This window comes from Staurois parvus, unplaced genomic scaffold (genome assembly GCF_062004578.1).
Source record: "Staurois parvus isolate SC_StPar_1 unplaced genomic scaffold, SC_StPar_1.0 ptg000709l, whole genome shotgun sequence".
NCBI lineage: Eukaryota > Metazoa > Chordata > Amphibia > Anura > Ranidae > Staurois > Staurois parvus.
Genome location: NW_028318505.1, coordinates 341,221 through 368,994, shown reverse-complemented (window position 1 = coordinate 368,994; position 27,774 = coordinate 341,221). Strand labels below are relative to the sequence as shown.

The 27,774-nt window shown below is 42.8% G+C and overlaps 1 long non-coding RNA gene across 1 annotated transcript in view; it reads left to right on the top strand.

Annotated features, from left to right (window-relative positions):
* The window catches only part of LOC149445783 (uncharacterized), a 500,460-nt gene that overhangs the window by 450,975 nt on the left and 21,711 nt on the right, over positions 1 to 27,774 (top strand). Inside the window, exon 3 of the long non-coding RNA XR_016306320.1 lies at positions 10,781 to 10,889. This is a non-coding gene — a long non-coding RNA (uncharacterized LOC149445783). The remainder of the gene's footprint in view (positions 1 to 10,780; positions 10,890 to 27,774) is intronic.

The following is a 27,774-nucleotide window of genomic DNA, read 5'->3' as shown; positions in this document are numbered from 1 at the left end:
AAGGTGAAACTAATATATGAGATAGACTCATTACATGCAAATCAAGATAGTTCAAGCCGTGATTTGTCATCATTGTGATGATTATGGCTTACAGCTCATGAAAACCCCAAATCCACAATCTCAGAAAATGAGAATATTCCATGCAATCAATAAAACAAGGATTGTACATAGAACAATATCGGACCTCTGAAAAGTAGAAGCATGCATATGTACTCAGTACTTGGTTTGGGCCCCTTTTGCAGCAATTACTGCCTCAATGCGGCGTGGCATGGAAGCTATCAGCCTGTGGCACTGCTGAGCTGTTATGGAAGACCAGGATGCTTCAATAGCGGCCTTCAGCTCTTCTGCATTGTTTGGTCTCATGTCTCTCATCTTTCACTTGGCAATGCCCCATAGATTCTCTATGGGGTTCAGGTCCGGCGAGTTTGCTGACCAATCAAGCACAGTAATCCCACGGTCATTGAACCAGGTTTTGGTGTTTTTGGCAGTGTGGGCAGGTGCCAAGTCCTGCTGGAAAATGAAGTCAGCATCCCCATAAAGCTCGTCTGTGGAAGGAAGCATGAAGTGCTCCAAAATCTCCTGGTAGACGGCTGCGTTGACCCTGGACTTAATGAAGCACAGTGGACCAACACCAGCAGATGACATGGCTCCCCAAATCAACACAGACTGTGGAAACTTCATACTGGACTTCAAGCATCTTGCAGCATGTGCCTCTCCATTCTTCCTCCATACTCGGGGTCCTTGGTTTCCAAATTAGATGCAAAAGTTGCTCTCATCAGAAAAGAGGACTTTGGACCACTGAGCAACAGACCAGGTCTGTTTTTCTTTAGCCCAGGTAAGACGCTTCTGACGTTGTTTGTTGTTCAGGAGCGGCTTGACATTTGAAGCCCATGTCTAGGATTCGTCTGTGTGTGGTGGCTCTTGATGCACTGACTCCAGCCTCAGTCCATTCCTTGTGAAAGTCCCCAACAATTTTGAATGGCCTTTTCCTAACAATTCTCTCCAGGCTGCGGTCATCCCTGCTGCTTGTACAACTTTTTCTTCCACACTTTTCCCTTCCACATAACTGTCTATTAATGTGCTTTGATACAGCACTTTGGGAATATCAAACTTCTTTTGCAATTACCTTTTGAGGCTTTCCCTCCTTATGGAGGGTGTCAATGATGGTTTTCTGCACAACTGTCAGGTCAGCAGTCTTTCCCATGACTGTGATTCCTACTGAACCAGACTGAGAGACCATTTAAAGGCTCAGGAACCGTTTGCAGGTGTTATGGCTGAATTATCTGATTAGAGTGGGACACTTTGAGCCGAGAATATTCCACCTTTTCACAATACTCTCATTTTCTGAGATTGTGGATTTGGGGTTTTCATGAGTTGTAAGCCATAATCATCACACTGATGACAAATCACGGCTTGAACTATCTTGCTTTGCATGTAATGAGTCTATCTCATATATTAGTTTCACCTTTTAAGTTGCATTACTGAAATAAATGAACTTTTGCACGATATTCTAATTTTTCGAGTTTCACCTGTATAGTTCTGCGCTTGGATTAAACCATGTGATAAGAGCAGCTAGCACAGGTGAAAGATAGACAACCTCAAATACCATAATACAAAAGGTGCAGAGCTAAAATGAAATAATCAACTATAATAGAACTCCCCCCAAAAAAATTCCATGCTCAAATAAATGTCCACAATGATCCGCCAAAAACAAAAAGTCCGTGGTCAATAAATGTCCAAAGTAAAGAATGTGTTTACAACCATCCAAGGGCCATCCAAGGAGAAGAAGAAGAGACCCACTTTTCCAATGAGACTGAAGAAAAAGAGTGGAAATCCAAACTAGTTGCAACCACAGGCAAGAAAGGACCCTTACCGGAGCTGTTGGGATTTCCACCTAATGAAAAGCCAAAACGTGGACTCAAGCTCAAATAAATCTCCGGCAGATGACGAAACTCCAATCCTGCGGTACCACCTTGAGCTTCATACTATTACCTTCCAGCTCACACACCATCTTGACAATTGGAGTCCATTCAAATGCATCGGGATCCTACCTCAGCCACTTCTCTACCTCTGTTCGGTTGTTCTCAACAAAGTCAGAAGTGATGATTTTGTTGAAAGCTTCACATGCTGAAAGAAGCTGATAAATTGTAGGTCCAGTTCCAAAGTCAATTAGTAAGTCTCCTTTTAACGCCACCTTTATTGTGATGTGTCCCTTGTGCTGCTGTGTTCTGATTTAGAGTACACCACCAATGTCTACTCTTAGGCGATGAGTTCCCCGAGATACGCACCGACCACGTTTCAATATCTACCAACAACCGATTGATTGGTTCACCAGTCCAGTATGGTTTTCTATGCATGTTCTGATTTAGAGTACACCACCAATGTCTGCTCTTAGGCGATGAGTTCCCCGAGATAGACACCGACCACGTTTCAATATCTACCAACAACCGATTGATTGGTTCACCAGTTTAGTATGGTTTTCTATGCATGTTCTGATTTAGAGTACACCACCAATGTCTACTCTTAGGTGATGAGTTCCCCAAGATAAACACCGACCACGTTTCAATATCTACCAACAACCGATTGATTGGTTCACCAGTCCAGTATGGTTTTCTATGCATGTTTTGATTTAGAGTACACCACCAATGTCTACTCTTAGGCGATGAGTTCCCCGAGATACACACCGACCACGTTTCAATATCTACCAACAACCGATTGATTGGTTCACCAGTCCAGTATGGTTTTCTATGCATGTTCTGATTTAGAGTACACCACCAATGTCTACTCTTGGGCGATGAGTTCCCCGAGACAGACACTGACCGCGTTTCAATATCTACCAACAACCGATTGATTGGTTCACCAGTCCAGTATGGTTTTCTATGCATGTTTGAAGTCCAGCCTGGGTGACATCCATGCTATACTAACTGTCCTCCCTAATAGCCTCTGCCTGCAGAACTGGCCGCTTAGGAGCACTTTTGAGTCCATTTAATATTCTGCTATTTCATCCAGCCCCGGCGAATGGGAGGAGATGATGTGGCTCCTAAAATGCATTGGATTTCTTTTATTTTTCTTGCTGGAACCACACCAGTTGAACTAAAGATTTTGGATTACCAAGACTTTGCTTTTGTGCTTTTATTAACCTATCACAGTGGGTGACAACCATAACACCCTCAACATATACATTTTTGTGGGGCCCTGAAACACATTGTTGTTGGCTGTTGGCTTTTCTTGCTGTCACCAGTTGATCAGATAAAGATTTTGGACTCTCAAGAATATGGTTTGGTGCTTTGGGTTGACCTTGGGTGACAACCATGGCTCCAGAAATACCTTGGTCCCCACCAGAGATACCATGGAGAAGTAAACATAGCCACCCACAAACAGGAAGTATTTTCAGGGTCACCAAGTGAAAGTAAAGCTGCAATGTTATACATATTTGTTATTGAATTTAGATACACTTTAAGGAAACAGCGCTCCTTATGGCCAAAGAAGAGACTGCAGCTGGGATTGCCGAAGGCAACTCTATGGCAACTTTTCAGCTATGGAAATGGCCTTGGAAACAAATCCTGGAAAAAAAAACAAAAAACAAGTGTAGCTTCCTTCACTAAGCATCGGTAAGCTGTGACATGATACCCTTTAGGGATTTAGATACACTTTAAGGAAAAAGCGCCCCTTATGGCCAAATAAGAGATTGCAGTTGGGATTTCCAGAAGGCAACTCTACAGGCAAATTTTCAGCTATGGAAATGACCTTGGAACCTAACATTGAAAACAGAAAACCTAATGTAGCTTCCTTATCTAAGCATCAGTAAGTTCCAATATAATACCTTTTATGGATTAAGATACACTTTAAGAAAACAGCGCCCCTTATGGTCAAAGAAGAGATTGCAGTTGAGATTTCCAGAAGGCAACTCTACAGGCAAATTTTCAGTTTTGGATATGTCCTTGGAAACAAAGCCTGAAAAAAATAAAACCGAATGTAACGTCCTTCTCTAAGCACCGGTAAGCTGCAATATAATATCTTTTTTTATGGATTTAGGTACACTTTAAAAAAAAAAAAAATGGCCAAAGAAGAGATTGCAATTGGGATTTCCAGAAGGCAACTCTACAGGCAAATTTTCAGCTACGGAAACGGTCTTATGTTATTAATTTTCCATTTTTTTCAAATTTTTTTAAACTGCTGTTAGCAGTTTTTGCCAAGCTGTCACTTTAAATATCGGATTTTAATTTTTGGAAACGGCCTTGGAAACAAAGCCTAAAAAACTAAAAACTAGTGTTGTTTCTTTCTCTAAGCTCTGGTAAGCTGTGATGTAATACCTTTTTTTAATGGATTTAGGTACACATTAAGAGAACAGGGCCTCTTATGGCCAAAGAAGAGATTGCAGTTGGGATTTCCAGAAGGCAACTCTACAGGTAAATTTTCAGTTTTGGAAATGGCCTTGGAAACAAAGCCTGAAAAAAAAAACTAAAGTAGCTTCCTTCTCTAAGCACCGATAAGCTGTAATGCAATACCTTTTTTAATTGGATTTAGGTACACTTTAAGAAAATAGCGCCCCTTATGGCCAAAGAAGAGATTGCAGTTGGGATTTCCAGAAGGCAACTCTACAGGCAAATTTTTAGTTTTGGAAATAACCTTGAAAACAAAGCCTGAAAAAAACAAAACTAATGTAGCTTCCTTCTCTAAGCACTTGTAAGCTGCGATGTAATACCTCTTTTAAGGATTTAGGTACACTTTAAGAAAATAGCGCCCCTTATGGCCAAAGATGAGATTGCAGTTGGGATTTCCAGAAGGCAACTCTACAGGCAAATTTTCAGTTTTGGAAATTACCTTGAAAACAAAGCCTGAAAAAAAAAACAACGAATGTAGCTTCCTTCTCTAAGCACTGGTAAGCTGCAATGTAATACCTCTTTTTGGGATTTAGGTACACTTTAAGAAAATAGCGCCCCTTATGGCCAAAGAAGAGATTGCAGTTGGGATTTCCAGAAGGCAACTCTACAGGCAAATTTTCAGCTTTGGAAATGGCCTTGTAAACAAAGCCTGCAAAAAAAACTAATGTAGCTTCCTTCTCTAAGCACTGGTATGCTGCAACATGGGCGGACTGATAACTCATTGGGCCACCGGGCAATAGGGGATCATGGGGCCCCTGTGTCCTTGCCCAAGCTCAAAAAAAGCCTATGAAAAAGGTACCAGGGGCATCTCATGGGGCCCCCCACAGACCCCGGGCCCTCAGGCAGTGCCCGAGTTTCCAAATGGTCAGTCCGCCCCTGAGCTGCAATGTAATACCTCTTTTAAGGATTTAGGTACACTTGAAGAAAACAGCGCCCCTTATGGCCAAAGAAGAGATTGCAGTTGGGATTTCCAGAAGGCAACTCTATGGGCAAATTTTCAGCTCCGGAAATAGCCTTATGTTTATTAATTTTCCATTTTTATTTGAACATTTTTGAACTTCTGTTAGCAGTTTTTCCAAGCTGTCACTTTATTTATAGGACCTGTCCCGGTGCCCCCTTGCGGCCAGCCGCCGTCCCATAATGTCAGCCTTCATGTTAGCAGTCCTTAATAAAAATAAAGGAGGGTTTGAAAAGAAAGGTCTTTTTATTTGTTCCTGGCGGTGTTAGGACTCGGCTTTGCCTAGGCAGCGCCTCATGCATTTCCCTTAGTTTTTTTCGGATGTCAGTTTAATTGTTCACTGTCAGGGGTACAGCTCCAGATAACAAGCTTAGCAAATGATGTCTGCCATCGCAACACATTGATTAATATTTTACATGTTATTATCCTCTGTCCATTACAACAGCAAATTAAACTATAAATCACACCTTCTGCCTATGTCATGGCATCATAAATTGTCTCCAGCTCTGTGCCTCGCTCGGCTTGCGGTGCCTTGCAAGGCCTCTCGCGCTCCAGAGAAAACAGTGTGGAGGGAAGTGCCTGTGTGCTTTAGCCTGAATTATGGACTAGTCACAAGCACAATATACATCAGGCCTTGTGAAAAATGGGGAGTTTGTTCTACTATAAAGGAGAGCGAAACGCGGCATCTGGGCCCAACTTGAGAGCCGCGAATGGCCAAACCATATGTTATCTCAAAATATCTGCCGCTTGTTTTCCCGACGATTACCGCCACGGACACCGAGGCTCTCGCTGCGCAGTGTCCGCTATAGGGAAAGGATGGTGGGTGCGGCCGGGACGGTGGGGATGGCGGCGAATTGAAAGGAGAAGCGCGGGTTGGCTTGCTAGTATAGGCCTTGAACACCTCCAGCACTGAATGTATGTAATGGCAAGGGGTGCTAGAGGATCTATTAATGCTGGCTGCCGGGGTATCCATTGTTGCTGGAGAGGATCTATTACTGCATAGGGTCTATTGTTGCTGGGAAGGTCTTTTGTTCGTGGTGGGGAATCTATTGTTGCTGGGGGGTAGGGATCTTATGTTGTTGATGGGTTCAATTGTTGGATCTACTGCTGAGGGAGAGATCTATTGATGCTGGCTGCTGGGGGATCTATTGTTGCTGGAGGATCTATTAATGCTGGCTGCCGGGGTATCCATTGTTGCTGGAGAGGATCTATTACTGCATAGGGTCTATTGTTGCTGAGAAGGTCTGTTGTTGGTGGTGGGGAATCTATTGTTGGTGGGAGGAAGGGATCTTATGTTGTTGATGGGTTCAATTGTTAAATCTACTGCTGAGGGAGAGGTCTATTGATGCTGGCTGCTGAGGGATCTATTGTTGCTGGAGGATCTATTAATGCTGGCTGCCGGGGTATCCATTGTTGCTGGAGAGGATCTATTATTGCATGGGGGTGTATTGTTGCTGAGAAGGTCTGTTGTTGGTGGTGGGGAATCTATTGTTGGTGGGAGGTAGGGGTCTTATGTTGTTGGTGGGTTCAATTGTTGGATCTACTGCTGAGGGAGAGGTCTATTGATGATGGCTGCTGAGGGATCTATTGTTGCTGGAGGATCTATTAATGCTGGCTGCCGGGGTATCCATTGTTGCTGGAGAGGATCTATTATTGCATGGGGGTGTATTGTTGCTGAGAAGGTCTGTTGTTGGTGGTGGGGAATCTATTGTTGGTGGGAGGTAGGGGTCTTATGTTGTTGGTGGGTTCAATTGTTGGATCTACTGCTAGAGAGAGAGATCTATTGATGCTGGCTGCTGGGGGATCTATTGTTGCTGGAGAGGATCTGTTATTGCATGGTAGTCTATTGTTGCTGGGAAGGTCTATTGTTGGTGGGGGGTAGGGGCAACGAATTTAAAGGAGAAGCGTGGGTTGGCTTGCTAGTATAGGCCTTGGCAGGGCTTTTTTTCAGCAGGAATGTTGTTGCTGGGAAGGTCTGTTGGTGGTGGGGAATCTATTGTTGCTGAGGGGTAGGGGTCTTATGTTGTTGAAGGATTTAATTGTTGGATCTACTGTTGAGGGAGATGTGTATTGATGCAGGCTGCTGTGGGATCTATTGTTGCTGGAGCGGATCTATCATTGCATGGTAGTCTATTGTTGCTGGGAAGGTCTATTGGTGGTGGGGAATCTATTGTTTCCGGGGGGTGGAGGGGGTCAATTATTCGAACTACTGTTGAGGGAGAGGTCTATTGATGCTGGCTTCTGGGAGATATGTTGTTGCTGCTGGGAGTTGTTAGGTTGGATCGTTTGTTGCCTGGGTGGTATTTTGTTGTGGGTGTTCATTGTTGCTGGGGAGTCTATTGGTATGGGGATCTATTGTTTCTGTGGGGATCTATTTTTGCTGGGGGAAGTCTACTGCTGTTGGCTGCAGGGGATCTATTTTGCTGCTTTTCTTTAATATCATTAACAAATTCCATACAAAATTACTTAGCACCACAAAATGATACTTGGTTCTGTATTCTCAAAAAGGGGCGGTACTGGGAGGGGGGTAGGGGGAGGAACCAAGGGACAGTACTCGGAGGTGGGTAGGGGGGTGAAACCAAGGGACAGTGCTCAGAGGTGGGTAGGGGGGTGAAACCAAGGGACAGTACTCGGAGGTGGGTAGGGGGGTGAAACCAAGGGACAGTGCTCAGAGGTGGGTAGGGGGGTGAAACCAAGGGACAGTACTCGGAGGTGGGTAGGGGGGTGAAACCAAGGGACAGTGCTCAGAGGTGGGTAGGGGGGTGAAACCAAGGGACAGTACTCGGAGGTGGGTAGGGGGGTGAAACCAAGGGACAGTACTCGGAGGTGGGTAGGGAGGTGAAACCAAGGGACAGTGCTCAGAGGTGGGTAGGGGGGTGAAACCAAGGGACAGTACTCGGAGGTGGGTAGGGGGGTGAAACCAAGGGACAGTACTCGGAGGTGGGTAGGGGGGTGAAACCAAGGGACAGTGCTCGGAGGTGGGTAGGGGGGTGAAACCAAGGGACAGTACTCGGTGGTGGGTAGGGGGGTGAAACCAAGGGACAGTACTCGGAGGTGGGTAGGGGGGTGAAACCAAGGGACAGTGCTCAGAGGTGGGTAGGGGGGTGAAACCAAGGGACAGTACTCGGAGGTGGGTAGGGGGGAGAAACCAAGGGACAGTACTCGGAGGTGGGTAGGGGGGTGAAACCAAGGGACAGTACTCGGAGGTGTGTAGGGGCGTGAAACCAAGGGACAGTATTCGGAGGTGGGTGGGGGGTGAAACCAGGGGACAGTGCTCGGAGGTGGGTAGGGGGGTTAAACCAAGGGACAGTACTCGGAGGTGGGTAGGGAGGTGAAACCAAGGGACAGTGCTCAGAGGTGGGTAGGGGGGTGAAACCAAGGGACAGTACTCGGAGGTGGGTAGGGGGGTGAAACCAAGGGACCGAACTCGGAGGTGGGTAGGGGGGGTGAAACGAAGGGACAGTACTCGGAGGTGGGTAGGGGGGTGAAACCAAGGGACAGTACTCGGAGGTGGGTAGGGGGGTGAAACCAAGGGACAGTACTCGGAGGTGGGTGGGGGGTGAAACCAAGGGACAGTACTTAAAGGTGGGTAGGGAGGTGAAACCAAGGGACAGTGCTTGGAGGTGGGTAGGGGGGTGAAACCAAGGGACAGTGCTCGGAGGTGGGTAGGGGGCGAGGACAAGGGGTGACTCAGAAAAAGGGTAGTTCCTGCAACTATTCTCTGGGGAAAAAAACCCTGGGTCTTGGTAGGTAATATGGACCTATAAAGACATCACAAAATATAAAAAGGTTTCAATAACAAAAAAAAAAATAACTGCACATTTAATAGAAGTATTCTGTATAAGAAATCCTTTTCTGTATTGTACATGTAGGGATGACTGGAGTGATTTCTGTGAAATTGATTCTATTTCGCCTTGGGTGAGATTTTGAGTTAATTAACCGCAAGATTGACCAATGATAAAAAAAAAAAAAGAATCACAGGGCTTTTTTTGAAACGTAGCCATGTGATCTCTATTTCAGTAAAGGTCACATGTTTTTTGTTGATAAACAAAGGGTTAGCATTAGGGTAAGAGTTGGTGTTAGCCTTTAGATTAGGGTTCCTGTGTACCCCAATATCCAGTGTCATGTGCTCAGGTAATGATGGGCTGATTTTTGGTCACACAGTAGTCTCCAAACTGCAGCCCTTCACTTGCCATTATCAAGCCTTTGGGGCACTATTCCTCCCACTGACACCAACAATGGGACACTATTCCTCCCACTGACACCAACAATGGGGCACTATTCCTCCCACTGACACCAACGATGGGTCACTGTTCCTCCTGCTGACACCAATGATGGGACACTATTCCTCCCACTAACACTAATGATGGGGCACTATTCCTCCCATTGACAACAATGATGGGGCACTATTCCTCCCACTGACACCAAGGATGGGGCACTATTCCTCCTGCTGACACCAATGATGGGGCACTATTCCTCCTGCTGACACCAATGATGGGGCACTATTCCTCCTGCTGACACCAATGATGGGGCACTATTCCTCCCACTGACACCAATGATTGGGCACTATTCCTCCCACTGATACCAATGATTGGGCACTATTCCTCCCACTGACACCAATGATTGGGCACTATTCCTCTCACTAACACTAATGATTGGGCACTATTCCTCCCATTGACACCAATGATGGGGCACTATTCCTCCCACTAACACCAATGATGGGGCACTATTCCTTCTGTTGACAGCAATGATGGGACACTATTCCTCCCACTGACACCAATGATGGGGCACTATTCCTCCCACTGACACCAATGATGGGGCACTATTCCTCCCACTGACACCAATGATGGGGCACTATTCCTCCCACTGACACCAATGATGGGGCACTATTCCTCCCACTGACACCAATGATGGGGCACTATTCCTCCCACTGACACCAATGATGGGGCACTATTCCTCCCACTGACACCAATGATGGGGCACTATTCCTCCCACTGACACCAATGATGGGGCACTATTCCTCCCACTGACACCAATAATGGGGCACTATTCCTCCCACTGACACCAATGATGGGGCACTATTCCTCCCACTGACTTAAAAATGATACAATTATCATTCCACTGACACCCTCAATGGGGTACTATTCCTCCCTCTGACACCAGTGATGGGGCACTATTTCTCCACTCTAATGAATGAGCCCGGGGGGCACCTTTCGACATCAGCATTGTCAGTCTGAGGGGAGGGAGTGTTGGACTTCTAGCAGATTTAAAAACACAAATTCCAGCTAACTCTTTATAATTAGTTGCAGCAAAAAGTGTTGTTCCTTTTGGGATAAAGGTTTCACATAAATAAATAAATAAAAACTGATGATTGTGAGCACCCCTGTCAATGTCAAATGGTTTGCCTCATTTTTTTAACTAATACATTCTCCTGCAGAGCTTGTTCTTTTGCAAAACAACAGACTGACTGGCTGGATCACCAGATACAAATAAAGGCAAGAAAGCCTAAAAAAGAAAACTAATGCAGCCATCACATCTACGAAATGGTAAGCTGCAATTTGCAAGCTGTTTGCTTTTGTGTTTTTAATACTGCTTTAATGATGGGTCACCCTCCAATGACACCAACAATGGGGCATAATTCTTTCCACTGACACCAACAGTGGGACATTATACAATTTTTTTACTCCCTCTGACCTAAGGCATTGTTCACCCTCATTGATGCCACAGCATTTTCTACACCCACTGGCCACAGTCCAGCCCCCCCTAAAGACCACCCACTGGCCATTTGTTTAGGAAAGACTGGAGACCCCCGATCTAAGATAGTTGAGTCGGATAGAGCCCAATTTGGCACAGTGGCTTAGTGGTTAGCATGTCTGCCGTGCACTAAAGGGGTCATGGGTTCAATTCCTGACCATGATGCCTCCTGCATGGAGTTTGCATGTTCTCCCTGTGCTTGCGAAGGGTTTCCTCCGGGTGCTCCAGTTTCCTCCCACAATCCAAAGACATGCTGGTAGGTGAATTGGCTCCTGTCTAAATTGTCCCTAGTATGTGTATGTATGAATGTGAGTTAGGGACCTTAGATTGTACACCTCTTGCATTGAGATTCTTCCTGTGCTTGTGTGGGTTTCCTCTGGGTACTCTGGTTTCCTCCCACACTCCAAAGACATGCTGGTAGATTAATTGGCTCCTGTCTAAATTGTCCTGGCCATGCGGGATCTCCTGCATGGTGGGGGTTGGGGAAAGACCTGGCAACCTACCCTGTAAAATAATTGCTAAGAGAATTCATGGAAAAAGTCGCTTTCGAGTGACAGTTCATGCAATTGCCAAGGGTTGGATACGACTGAATGGATAGATAGAGATAGAGCCCATTGCATCTTCCAAAAAAAATACAAAAAAGAACTTAACCCCCCTGGCGGTATTCCCGAGTGTAGCTCGGGGTAAAGTTTCAGCACCACAAGCGGTAACCCCGAGCTACACTCTAGAATACACTGCGGCGCTGCTCCGGGATCTCTTCTGCACTTACCTTGTCCTGCGCTCCCGCGATGTCCCTCCTGAAATGTCCTCCAGCCGATGCCGGCATCCGTCTTCCGGGTTCCGTTCCCTGCGACGTCGGGACGTACGGGGGACGGAACTGGCGGAAAATTTAAAAATGTAAAAAGTGACATTCACTAAATACACTAAAATCACATAGTATAACATTCCTGTATCAAACCATTTCACATACATTTTGTCCCGAGTGCTTTGTCCGGCGCCCTGCCTGCATTTTTACTGTTCTTTCTGCCTGGAAACTGAGAAACGTCCATGGCGTCCAAAAAGCGTCCCTTTAGGTCAAAAGCGGTTTTAGACCGGCTAGAGAACAGCGATAGTAAATCAGAACCACTTGCAGAATTGAGTGATAATGATTCGTGGGGGAAATTCGTCATCAGACACTGAAAACGATTCTGCGACTTTGCTCAGCGATGTGCGAACTTGGCGCTATATTTCACATTTCAGTGTTTTTGGTTTGATTATATTATTGAATTAAATTTATTATTATTATATTATTATTTTTTATGATTATTTATTAAATTATAATGTATGATTTCGGGTTTAAAATTTTATCATCCCCGGGATGTTTACTAGACTCTTGTTCGGACAGATTTCAGTGAGTTATTCCTAAGAATTACAGACCTACAATAAAAAAAATACATATTTCCATGCAAAAAAATGTACCGCTTTGAGCACAGAAATACTGACATAATCAGACTGCTAGGGAGGTTAATTTAGACTTTCTCATTGACCCCGATGCATCTTGCCAAAATGTCAACATTTAATCAAATAAAATAAAGTTTTCGTATTTTTCCTCAAATTCCAACAAAGAAAAAATTCTACATGGAAGCATAAAAATGGGACAAACCTTTTTTTAATCCCCAAATTCCCCACATTGCTCAGCCACAGTGACGGGAGTTGGGGGAAAAAACGTCAAAATATTGAAATGATTGTGAAGGAATGTTTGTAATTGTAACACCAATCAGAAATCTGAGAAAAAGTCCACGTCTGTGATAAAAGCAAAAACGAACTGTTAGCTTACGCTTCGTACTTGTAGATTTGACTCTTATTAGTTTTAGAATCATGACTTCGATGTAACACTTCCTCAGAGGGGAATTCAGAAGTAAGGCCTAGTTCACACTGGCTTTGAAAGTAGGCATCTGAGAGGCGTTTTTAATGCTTCTCAAACGCCTATGGAAAAGATACTATGGGCAGCATACAGTGCTGTTCACATTATCAAAAGGTGAAGCGTTGCGTCGCTTCAAAATTGCACGGTTTTCACACTGACCCTCCCTGTAACCCAACACTTACCTCCCCTGTAACCCAACACTTACCTCCTCTGTAACCCTTACACTAATTCTCCCTGTAACCCTAACACTGACCTCCCTGTAACCCTAACACTGACCCTCCCTGTAACCCTAACACTGACCCTTCCTGTAACCCTAACTCTGACCTCCCCTGTAACCCTAACACTGACTTCCCTGTAACCCTAACACTGACCCTTCCTGTAACCCTAACACTGACCTCCCCTGTAACCCTAACACTGACCTCCCCTGTAACCCCAACACTGACCTCCCTGTAACCCTAACACTGACCTCCCCTGTAACCCTAACACTGACCCTCCCTGTAACAGTAAAACACTGACCTCCCTGTAACCCTAACACCGACCTCCCTGTAACCCTAACACTGACCCTCCCTGTAACCCTAACACTGACCCTCCCTGTAACAGTAAAACACTGACCTCCCTGTAACCCTAACACTGACCCTCCCTGTAACCCTAACACTGACCCTCCCTGTAACCCTAACACTGACCTCCCTTGTAACCCCAACACTGACCTCCCTGTAACCCTAACACTTACCTCCCCTGTAACCCTAACACTGACCCTCCCTGTAACCCTAACACTGACCCTTCCTGTAACCCTAACACTGACCTCCCCTGTAACCCTAACACTGACCTCCCTGTAACCCTAACACTGACCCTCCATGTAACCCTAACACTGACCTCCCTGTAACCCTAACACTGACCTCCCCTGTAACCCCAACACTGACCTCCCTGTAACCCTAACACTTACCTCCCCTGTAACCCTAACACTGACCTCCCTGTAACCCTAACACTGACCCTCCCTGTAACCCTAACACTGACCCTCCCTGTAACAGTAAAACACTGACCTCCCCTGTAACCCTAAAACTTACCGTCCTCTTAACCCTAATACGTACCCTGTAATCCCAATTCTAACACTTCCTGTTACCCTAATGCCAACCTTCCCTGTAACCTTAATAATAAACCTCCTTGTAGCCCCAACACTAACCTTCACTGTAACCCAACACTATCCTTTACTTCATCCCTAAAGTTAACCTGCCCTGTAACCCTAACACAACCATTTAACACTAACCTGTAACCTTACCTCTCCTGGCAAATGTACCACCAACCCTTCCTATAACCCCAACATTAACCCTCTGTGTAACCCTAACACTGTTCCTTACACTAACCCATCTTGTTTATCTATTTTGTTGTAATACTAACCCATTTTGTAAGCCTGACATGAACCTTGTCTGCGCCCCTAGCTCTCCTTCACACTAACCCATCTTGTAATGCTAACATTAACTCTCCCTATAATCCTAACACTTAGCCTTACACTAGACCTTCCTGGACTCAACATTAACCTTTCTGTAAGAAACTTAACCCCTTGTTCACATACTAACCTCTCCTCCTCACCCTCTGAAACAAAACAGCACCGAATTCACATCAACAGAATCGCCTTCAAGAAGGATCAGAGCACTTCTATGTACTAATGGATCAAAAAGGCCCCACCCAAGCCTTCACGTCATCCAAATTCACCATAATACAAACCTCAGGTCAGACAACCAGCAGCTCCCTTGTGTCACCTGCGAGTCAATGTCCCGTGCATGTGCAGTTCATTTCTTAAGGTTCCATTCACATCATGCAGGCAAAACAGAGCACACGTGTTTACGTTTCCACATGTAGGGCAGTCCAGTGAAATAAATGGGTTTCCCTACACATGCCACATGGGAACACGTGGAAATTGTGCACCTGCATGGTGTGAATGCAACCTTAATGGCTGTCTCCGTATGTCTTCTAATGAGTAGCTTGCTTCTGTGCATGTTGGGAAAGCATGCAATTTTTTTCCCACATTCCCAATATGCAAAAAGTGTGAACACGGTATTCGCTGGCAAGCCTGAAGATCAGAATCAATCCATCCTTCATATGGCAATGATACAATGCTATACAATGATACAATGCTATAATGGTGTAGAATGATACAATGCTATATGATGATACAATGCTATAATGGTGTAGAATGATACAATGCTATATGATGATACAATGCTATAATGGTGTAGAATGATACAATGCTATATGATGATACAATGCTATACAATTATACAATGCTATACAATTATACAATGCTATAATGGTGTAGAATGATACAATGCTAAATGATGATACAATGCTATACAATAGTACAAAGTTATATAATGATACAATGTTATACGATGCCATGCTGTAATAGTGTACAATGATACAATGTTATATAAAGATACGATATACAATAGTACAATGGTATATAATGATACAATGTTATATAATGATACAAATCTATAATAGTGTAGAATGATACAATGTTATATAATGATACAATGCTATACAATGATGCAATGCTATATGATGGTACAATGTTATACAATGATACAAATCTATAATGGTGTACAATGATACAATGTTATATAATGATACAATGTTATAATTATTATTATTATTATTATACAGGATTTATATAGTGCAAACAGTTTGCGCAGCTATTTACAAAATGAATGGTATACAATGAAACAATATTATGCAAGTTTATAATGATACAATGTTATAATGGTGTACAATGATTCAATGTTATGCAATAGTACAATGTTATATAACAATAAAATGCTATCAGGGTATACAATGATACAATACTATGCAATCATACAATGTTAGATAATGATACAATGCTATAATGGTAAAAAATGATGCAATGCTATACAATGACACAAGGTTATACAATAGTACAATGTTAGATAATTATACAATGCTATAATGGTGTACAATGATGGAATGTTATACAATGATTCCATGCTATGCAATCATACAATGTTACACAATCAAACAATGCTATACCATGCTACAATGTTATACAATAGCACAATGTTATATAATAATACATTGCTATAAGGGTATACAATGCTACAATATTATACAACGATACAATATGATACAATGATACAATATTATACAACGATACAATATTATACAACGATACAATATTATACAATAATATAATATTATACAACGATACAATGATACAATATTATACAATGATACAATGATACAATATTATACAATGATACTATGATACAATATTATACAATGATACTATGATACAATATTATACAACGATACAGTGTCACAATATTATACAATGATACAATATTATACAATGATACAATATTATACAACGATACAATATTATACAATAATATAATATTATACAACGATACAATGATACAATATTATACAATGATACAATATTATACAATGATACTATGATACAATATTATACAACGATACAGTATTATACAATACAATATTATACAACGATACAATGATACAGTATTATACAACGATACAATGATACTATGATACAATATGATACAATGATACAGTATTATACGATACAATATAATACAATGATACAATATTATACAATGATACAATATGATGCAATGATACAATATTATACAATGATACCATGTTACAATATGATGCAATGATACAATATGATGCAATGATACAATATTATACAACGATGCAATGATACAATATGATGCAATGATACAATATTATACAACGATGCAATGATACAATATGATGCAATGATACAATATTATACAACGATACAATGATAACAATATTATACAATGCTAAAGCCAACTCAGACACTCTAATAAACTATTTTTTTACACCCCTCTGTATTCCTGCTACTGTCAAGGAGGCTTTTTGTAGAGCGGGGAGGGAAGGAATATTTTGCATAATAACTATTCCTGACCCAAATTAACTTACACCAATTCCACGCTGAGGGCATAAAACTTCCTCTAATTATCGTCTGTCATGTCAACTTTAGAAAGCACAAAGGGCCACAATAATATGTCATCTATTCCGGAGGTTATTGATGTCACTTCTCTTCCAATTCAATTTCCAAATTAGATGAATATCACAGGAAGAGCTGTATATGTTTTCGGAGGGGAGCCATATTCGGATCAGTGTCAGGCACACATTATCTCATTTTCTATATGCTGAAGGCCTAATGACATATAATGACATAAGTATATCATGTAACGGGGGAGGTGTAACGCACTGATAAACAGAAAGAACATTTATATGGTACAAGGAGGTCATCAATCAATTAGAAACAACAATTTACTGCAAAGATGATCTAATGATGAATAGAATATAAAATAGCCACAATATATATAAATACACAAACACACAGATTTACAATACAAAGGTACCACAGAGCCATGAAGACTTCAGAATACGACAATCCTGAGCCCTGTAATCACACTATGATGCAAAACATCAGGGGTCGCGCGTATGCGCGGTTTACTTGCACATTGTGACACTACATGCATAGGGCGACCCATTCATTTCAATGTCCTATAAACGACAAATGCAAAGAAGCTCACGTAGCCATCGGCGGACTGACAACTCATGGGGCTCCCGGGCAATAGGGGATCATGGGGCCCCTGTATCCTCGTCCACACTCAAACCACACCCAAAAAAGCCTATGAAAGGTACCAGGGGCATCTCATGGGGCCCCCTACTGACCCTGGGCCCCCGGGCAATGCCCGAGTTCCAAAATGGTCAGTCCGCACCTGCACGTAGCTTTATCCATTTTAACAACATGCTTTTTTTTTTCCACACGCAAATCCATGCGTCTTGCTTGCCACATTTGGTCTGCCATTTACAATGAATGGCACTGCTAGTGCGACATGAGCTTTTTGCATGTTTCCTGTTTGCACACAAAATTTGCCGAATTTTTTGCACACGTTCACAAAAACACTAGCATGGATGCAACCATAGCCCTTGTCGTGTTTATTTTATTTTTTTTAACCCCTTGCCTATCGGGCACTTATACCGCCTTCCTGCCCAGGCCAATTTTCAGCGCTGTCACACTTTGAATGACAATTGCGCGGTCATGCAACACTGTACCCGTATGACATTTTTATCATTTTTTTTCACACAAATAGAGCTTTCTTTTGGTGGTATGTAATCGTCACTGGGTGTGTTATTTTTTGCACTATAAACAAAAAAAAGCAATAAAATTTTTTTTTAAAGTTTTTCTTTGTTTCTATTATAACATTTTGCAAACGGATAATTTTTCTCCTTCACTGATGTGCGTTGATGAGGCTGCACTGATAGGCAGCACTGATGGGCACTGATGAGGTGGCCCGGATAGGCAGCACTGATGGACACTGATAGGCTGCATTGATGAGGTGGCACTGAATGGCAGTTATGAGGCGCTGATGATGCTGCACTGATATGCAGCAATGTTGGTCACTGATAGGCGGCACTGATGGGCACTGATAGATGGCACTGATGAGCACTGATAAGCAGCACTGATGGGCACTAATAGATGACACTGACGTGCAGTGCTGATGGCACTGACAGCCCTTACTGGCAGCATTGACTGATGGCACTGAATAGCGTCACTGATAGGCAGCACTGCTGGGCACTGACGGGCGTAACTGCTGGGAAGAGCTGATGGGTGGCACTGCTGAACACTGCTGGGAGGCACTGATGGGCACTGATGATCAGTGCCAATCTCCTCTGTGACAGCGTGAGGAAAGTGCTGCTGATAACCGAAAACTGTATTTACTTCGTGATCTGTTGTGTCATTGGACACAGCTGGTCACATGGTAAAAAGCCGCTGTGATTGGCCTTTTACCTCCATAGGACACATCAAACATGGAGATCTCTGGGTGCGCTCTCCTAAGCGCGGGAGAGCGCTTTCTGGGAGGACGCCATATCAGACCCTCCCAGAACTGGGTAACCACGCTGTAGCCATCATTTGGCTATAGCTCGGTTACCAAGTGGTTAAGTCTGCATAGGTGAGAAAAAACAAAAAGGTGCAACATACCAACACAAAAATGGGGAGTGCTTAAGTCCAACTCCCAAGGGGTAGGATCTCTACCCTAATCCTAACAGGGACAAAGGGTTTCCCACATGGTCTGCCTAGCCTGGCGGACCCCTTTCCTTGTGGCCAGCTCAAACTGACCACCAAGTACTGTACTAGGTCAGAGGACTCTCCCGAAGAGACCCAGAATCAGGGGAGGAAGGAACCTAAGGGCCATGCATCCTCCCCCTAGACTTTAGGGTAGGCCTGAAGACCCACACCCTCCATCATAGTGAGAAAAAAAACACACATAAGTAAAAGGTGTCAAACAGTGGAGAAAAAATTAATAAATAAATAAATAATGGTGAGGCCCGTAGAAAAAGAAATTGCCCCGGACTTAGCCAAAAGGCCTAGCTGTAAAAGGTGCAGTGCAGAAAAAGTGTTTGGAATCAGAGCCAAACTGTCTGTGGACACCCCGGTTTCTGTTCCAGCAGGTACTAGCCTTCAGAGCCCCCATCATACCAGCAAGGATACTATACAGCCAGCCATTCTCACCAATAGGCAAGAATGATGGCGGAGCCACCTACTGGACGCTAATAACTTGATCTTAGCCAGTCGTGCCTATGCATGTTTTTCGCTTGTTGTTGCAGTTTGCGCATGGAGCAACTTATTCATTTCAATGGGCTGTCCGGCACGCAACAAACTGTGTCTTGCTTAGTGTGTTTGGAGTGCCATTAACAATAAATGGTGCCACAAGTGCAACACACATTTTTGCGCATCACGTGAACGCAAATTTGTTCAGTTTTTGCACATGTTTAGGAAATGCTAGTCTGAAGGCAGCCTTAGGCACCATTCACACTATGTAGCATATCGTGCATCACATTGTCACACTTTGCGCATAGGGAAGCCTATTCATTTCAAATGGGCTGTCAAGTACCAAAATATGCATTTTGCTTGCCACGTTTGGGGTAACGTTAAAAATGAAGAGCACCACAAGCATGGCAAGCATTTTTTCTGAGCGAAATTGTGCAAGTGTGATTTCGGTCTGACTTAGGGCTTGTTTGCTGCTTGCTTTTGGTGCACAGTTCCACATGCAGGTCTACATGCAGTGGGCTAGGCAATTATTATTATTATTATTATACAGTATTTATATAGCGCCAAAGGGTATGCTCAGCGCTGTACAGTAGCAAGGGGGACAGAACATGAGACAAGACAGTAACAATACAATACACGAGGGGTTCGAGGGCCCTGCTCTTTCGAGCTTACAGTCTAGGAGGGAGGGGGAGGTGGTACAGGAGGAGATGGCTGTGGGGGATGGGGTGGTGGGAGGAGTGGAGGAGGTTAGTGGTTAGGTGAGGTCAGGTGTTAGGTGAGGGCGGGGTAGGCTTCCCTGAAGAGGAGGGTTTTCAGGGTGCGCCTGAAGGTGAGGAGGGTAGGTGACAGTCTGATGGATTGGGGTAGGGAGTTCCAGAGGATGGGGGAAGTCCTGGAGAAGTCCTGTAATCGGGCGTGGGAGGAGGAGACCAGGGAGCTAGAGAGTAGGAGGTCCTCTGAGGAGCGGAGGCAATAATGGTTGAAGACTGGTTTAGTCTAGGGGTGCTGGGATAAGGTGTATTACTTATCCTATCCTGCGGCAGCCTCCAGCACTCTTCTCTTCCATGCAAAACTCTGGACCCTCGGCATCATTACATACAGTGCAGGACTATTACCCTGCATTGAACATGAAGAGTCAAGCTTGTGACCGGGTTTGAAGCACTTTAGAGAGGACTCTGAGATCAAAAGTGTATACTCTCCAGCAGGGCCGGACTGACCATTTGGAAACTCGGGCACTGCCCGAGGGCCCGGGGTCAGTAGGAGGCCCCATGAGATGCCCCTGGTACCTTTTTCATAGGCTTTTTTGAGTTTGGGCAAGGACACAGGGGCCCCATGATCCCCTATTGCCCGGTGACCAGGGGCGGACTGACCATTTGGAAACTCGGGCACTGCCCGAGGGCCTGGGGTCAGTAGAAGGCCCCATGAGATGCCCCTGGTACCTTTTTCATAGGCTTTTTTGAGTTTGGGCAAGGACACAGGGGCCCCATGATCCCCTATTGCCCGGGGGCCCCATGACTTGTCAGTCCGCCCCTGCTCTCCAGTGCTCCAGGAATCAATTGCCAAAGGAAAGCCAGGGGACCAAAGCTAGTGGTGGCCTATAGATAACGTGTCGGGGATGCAGCCCTCCTCAGATGGGGAAAATCAACAACTGGAAAAGAGCAAACAGGTGGCGCAAACACCTAGTGCATTATCCATGGTTTATTCAAAAATGTATAAAACACAAAAACGTACTCACAAACGTTGCATGTATAAACCCTTTGTATGACAATGGAGATGGCCACAACATGGGCAAAATGTCCTCACAAGCTCTGAGGAAAGGGACTCATCCCCGAAACGCATCAGAAACCCGACCACACTGACAGTTGGACATCTTGTCCATGTTGTGGCCATCTCCATTGCAGGGGCGGACTGACAACTCATGGGGCCCCCGGGCAATAGGGGATCATGGGGCCCCTGTGTCCTTGCCCAAACTCAAAAAAGCCTATGAAAAAGGTACCAGGGGCATCTCATGGGGGCCCCTACTGACCCTGGGCCCTCGGGCAGTGCCCGAGTTTCCAAATGGTCAGTCCGCCCCTGCTATATTGCCATACAAAGCTTTTATACATGTTACATTTGTGAGTATGTTTTTGTGTTTTATACATTTTTTAATAAACCGTGAATAATGCACTAGATGTTAGCGCCACCTGTTTGCTCTTTTCCAGGACTCTGAGATTGCATGGAGGAAGCTTTCTGGAACCAGGAGTACAGTATTACGCCTTACCTCTGCACCCCTAGACTTAATCCTTGACCTGCAAGGGTTGATTTTGTCTAATTCCTAGGGTGCAGCTTTAAGGTTGTATGTGATTTCAGTAATTGCATCTACATCTACTTATCTAAAGATATCTAAAAATGTTATATATTGTGCTTTTCAGTCTGTAGTTGTGTTGACTGCAATCCCTTTCCTCTGAGCCCAGGTTGTCCCGGACAAGCCCCCAACCTGTGACTGAACAGTGAAAAGAAAAGCAGCACAGCGATGAACCCATCTGTGTGTCACTCTGCTCTCTCCTCCTAGTCAGCACATGTACTGTTTGGCCCCTTGTGCTGCTTCTTCTTCTCACATGCCATCCCTGCTGTGCAGGGACTGCATGAGGGTGATACCAGGTCACACTCAGGTACTCACACTGCTTTGTTGGCTTTCTGCCATCCTCCCTTGCTGTCATTGGCCTTTTTTTTTTATTTGGCTAATACAAGTCAGCAGGATGTATCTATTTCTGTGTTATTGTTATGCTCGGTCCCCGCGTGGGCGTATATTGAGCTTTTTGTGTTCCTAAAGCAAAACTTTCTTAATAAAAATATTGAAACAGAAAAAAATACATTTGATGATATATTAACCTATTTGTTATCCCTGTACAGCAGAGCCCAAACTTAGATAGGGGGAAACAGCACAAGGAGCCAATCAGTTTTGCTGCATTGTTCATGGGCTAACAAGGCACATGATGTTAGGATGGGAGAGCAGAGTGACAGAGAGATGAACTGATCAGTGTGCTGCTTCTTTTTTCACTGTCCAGTCACAGGCCGGCAGAGGGGACCTATAAGTGCCTCTTCTGGCTCACATTGTGTCACCCTGACTTGCACAACCTGGATGGAGACTACAAGCAGCTGTATTGACACATATCGCACAGTCACCATCAGAAAACCCGCCATGAAAAATGCCAAGCAGCCATTGCTGGAGTGCATGCAGACATGAAGTGGCTGTAAAATGGCTGAGAGTAATCAGTAGCACTGAGAAGCACAAAAAATATAAAAACAGTATTTTGTTAAAAATGGCAATTGTTTATGGTACACAGCACTTTATAAAACTACACGCCATTCAGTTTGGGTGTACATCTACTTTATTATTGCTGCAAAGAACAATACGGGATGAAGTGCTGCTTCACGCCAGGCGGGTCGCGAGGCGGCGGTGTCTTCATGCATTCCTGAATCCTGCGGAAATAATGGCATTAAAGAGATGTTACATCAGAGGTCGAACGACCGTAATAACAGGAGGTGCAGGAGAATCTTCCATCATCCCCTGCGATGACATGTTACTGGCATAATATTGAAGGTGAGATGGAAGCGGAATCAGTATCAGCTGAACAATTTACCTGCTGAGAGGTGACATGACCCCGGCCCATCTATAATCATAGCAGCAGGAAGCCTTTCCGCACTACTCCTTCCATACAGATCGCCCTCCTGTAAATAAATTAGCCCCTCTGCTGCTGATTCAATGAGACACAATGTAACCCCGGCTGGAGGTATGGGGACCCCGGCACGGTTCCTGTACATTGTAATGTGTACTGCCATGTAACAATGTAACACAAAATAGATAATCAGTATTGGAAGTATGATTGTAAAGAATTATTATTGGGCTTATGTGACATCTATCTATTCTCTCTATCCGTCTATCTCTTCCTATCAATCTACATACAGTATTAATCTATCCATATATCTATCTATCTATCTATCTATCTATCAATCCTCTATCTCTATTTATCAATCTATATATCACTCTAATATATCTAATTAGTGCTCCAATTATTTTAGTATTTTAGTTATCCATATGTTTATTTATCATCTATCTATCTATCTATCTATCTATCTATCTATCTATCTATCTATTTATTTATCTATCCTTTATCTCTATATATCAATCTATATAGATATCGAATATATCTCATTAGCTCTCTAATTATTTATATGTCTTTTATTTATCCATATGTTTATCTATCTATCTATCTATTCATATCTATCTATCTATCTATCTATCTATCTATCTATCTATCTATCTATCTATCTATCTATCTATCTATCTTTCTATCTCTACCTTTTAACCTATTATCTATGTATATCATGTTATTACACTTCTGTATCATCTAATAATGTATCTATTATCTATGTACTGTATATTGATTATCTATCACTCTATTAACTATCTACAGTTAGTCCCCTCCATACAAACGTTCAAGTTGCGAACTTTCAAAGATATGAACATTCTCTTGCACGCTTCTGTGTATTTTACGGCATACAGTACATTCTCCTTATTTCAACCTTTTTTTTTTCCACGTATTTTTTGTGTGAAATGTGTTTAAGCCCTGGTTCCCACCAGCGCGGCTTTGAAATTGCGCTACTTCAAAGCCGCCAATCAGTGCGATATTGATGTGCAATTTCATTGAGGCTTGCAACTTCATTTACGTCAATGCAAGTCGCAATGAAATCACAGAAAAGCAGTGAAGGAACTTTTTGATTTGAACAGTTCCATTGCTCCAAATAGGTTGAGACTTGTCGTGCGATTTTGAACTGTCATATCGCATGACAAATCGCATTGGTGTGAACCAGGGCCTAAACCTATTACAGTCATTTATTAGGCAGATTGTGTTAGTTGGGTACCTAGCAGGGGCGGACTGATCCTTTGAGCACTCGGGGCCCGGGCTCAGTAGAGGGCCCCATGAGATGCCCCTGGTACCTTTCATTGGCTTTTTCATAGGCTTTTTTGGGTTTGGGTGAGGACACAGGGGCCCCATGATCCCCTATTGCCCGGGGGCCCCATGAGTTGTCAGTCCGCCCCTGGTACCTAGGGTAAGTTTGTTGGACCTACAAACAGTTTGGACCTACGCTCTGAACAAAACTCGTTTGTATGTAGGGGACTCACTGCATATATTAGTTTGCCAATATAGTCTCTTACATATGTCTATCTATCCATCTGTCTCTCTCTTTCTCTCTCTATAGAAGGTGTTTCATGTTGTGATGCTAAACAGTTGATGTACTAAAGGGATTCAAAGGCTGATTACTTACAGTCAGAGGCGGACTGACCATACGAGCACTCAGGAACTGCCCGAGGACCCGGGGTCAGTATGGGGCCCCATGAAATGCCCCTGGTACCTTTTATAGGCTTTTTTGGGAGTGCTTTGAGTGTGGGCAAGGACACAGGGGCCCCATCATCCCCTATTGCCCGGGGGCCCCATGAGTTGTCAGTCCGCCCCTGCTTACAGTGTATGTACACCCTATCAAGGATGCTCTTTTATTTTCTGATAAATATACAACTGAAAATGGTTTGTTATATTTTTTGCTAAACGCAAACTATACCTGTTGATCCTGCCAGAAATCCACCGAGGTTGCATGTAATTTCAAGGAGTATTAGCTCGGCCCATTTCAACACTTTAAACTATAGAATACCTCCCCCCCATGTTATTGAAAAGAGGAGGAGGTGTTCTGTAGTCCCACCATGGTTCCCGTCCTAGATACAGTTTAAATTTTTGCTCTTTGTTTTAGCTACGCTTTATATCATATCTAAACCGAAGAACAAAAACGAAATATATCGCAGCTTACTAGTCTTTAGATGTGGCTCCATTCGTTTTCTCTTTTCAGGCTTGGTCCATTTTCTGCAAGTACAAGAAACTGTTAATGGAGCTAAAACTAATCCTTTGAACTTCCTGTGCGCTGAACTCAGGCCTTGTTATCTGCTTTCCCGGCTATCTTCTGTGAACTACAGTACATCTCCTCTCTATGTAATGGAGATAAGGAGATAGGGAGGCGTTTGTAGTCTGAATCAGAAAAGGAGCCTAGGGTGACATTGCTCTATAAATACCGGCGAGAGAGCGTTGTCACCCTAGGACAGGAAGTGTGTTAGTGGCAGGATCACCAGGTGAGAATAAAGATAGATAGAGAGAGAGAGAGATATACTGTATATAGTATATATACTATAAATATAAATAAGAAAAAAAAAAATATATATATATATATATGCTATATACAGTATTTCTCTCTCTCTCTCTCACTCCATCTATATATACTGTATATATATCTATATATCTATATATATATATATATATATATATATATATATATATAAAACATTAGATTATTATGATTATTATTATTATGATTATTATTAATTATTAGCAAGAGAGAGAGAGAGATACATACTGTATATAGTATGTATATATATATATATATATAATATATATACTATTTGCAGTATGTCTCTCTCTCTCTCTCTCTCTCTCTCTCTCTCTCTCTCTCTCTCTCTCTCTCTCTCTCTCTCTCTACATATATATGTATGTAGAGAGAGAGAGAAAGAGATACTGTATATAGTATATATACTATATTTATAAAAATGAAATATATATATAGTATATATGCTATATACAGTATGTTATATATACTATATGCAGTATCTCTCTCTCTCTCTCTCTCTCTCTCTTTCTTTCTTTCTCTCTCTTTATATATATATACAGAGAGAGAGAGAGAGAGAGAGAGAGAGAGAGAGAGAGAGAGAGAGAGAGCTAAATACTGTATATAGTACTCTCTCTCTCTCTCTCTCTCTCTCTCTCTCTCTCTCTCTATGTGTGTGTATAATAATATAATAAATAGTGTAGATTCTATTTATTGTAATAAATATATATATAAAAAAGTATATGTATATATATATATATATATATTTCATTTTAGAATAATATAATAAATATTTTAGATTCTATTTATTATAATAAATGTAATAAAGTAGTATTTATTGTTTTCCAATAATTAATTTACATTGCTGTCTATATTGTAATGAATATCTTGATCATCGTCTAATTATTTTAATTTTTTTTATGTACATTGAATTTTATTTTATTATTGTCATTGTTTCTTTAATACTCTTACAGGCTTACAGAGAATACAATGGTGTTTGCATTGCTAGGAATATTCGCAATACATAAAAAAAACGCATTAAGCAAAAAAAAATAGGGATTATCAGTCCCTAGGTCTATTAAATACACAATAAGTGATTCCGAATGACCCAATGAAAATGGATCTCTAAAATAAACTAAAACAAATAGATAAAGTAAGGCGGGAATGGCGATTTTGCTAGCTCATATACATTTTAATCATGTGTTAAATTACCTGAAAACAGTGGGATTGGGCAATTAAGTGCCACATTTTACAACCCTAATCAGTAGCTGCCAATAGTGGGAAGAATTAGCATGTATTTAGATGAAGACTGTTTCAATGGCCTTAGCGCATCCTGCAACCTGTCAAACGGTAGCAGAGATAAAACGCCTGATTTTTTTTTTTTTTATCCCTAACATTGCTCCACAAGAGACGTACCTGTCACTATTTCTCATGTCTGGCTTTCTAAGCCTTTGCAAGGCCCGGGGCGAGCTCTACAACATTTCAGTGTTGTTTATTGATTTTTGACCTAGTGCTTAATAGTTTTTCCCAGTCCCCCTGAATGGCTTTTGTAAGCAATAGGGTTTGTACATCTCGCCGATCAATACCTTTTATATTTACAATAAAATTGAAAATGCTTCTGTTTGGGAGGGGAGGGGGGGGGGGGTCCCGGGCCTTCATTTGTCATTCTTCGGCTAGGGAAAACTATGTCATTACCTGAATTAAAACATTTATTTCTGATTAAGAGAGTGTCCTATCTCATTAATTTTTCCCTTTCCAATAGAAAGGGAATAGAATACTATTGATTTTTGCACTTTTACACATCTCTACTGCAAGGAAGATAATTGAGAAGTTAGCCAGAATAGATGAAGTTTCAAGTCTAGCGGCCCAGCCAATACCTTCCAAATTCAAGGTGTTTTTATGAAGCTAGATTTTAATTTGTTGGCAAGCTGAACCGCTGGGAGTTCTCCGGCCG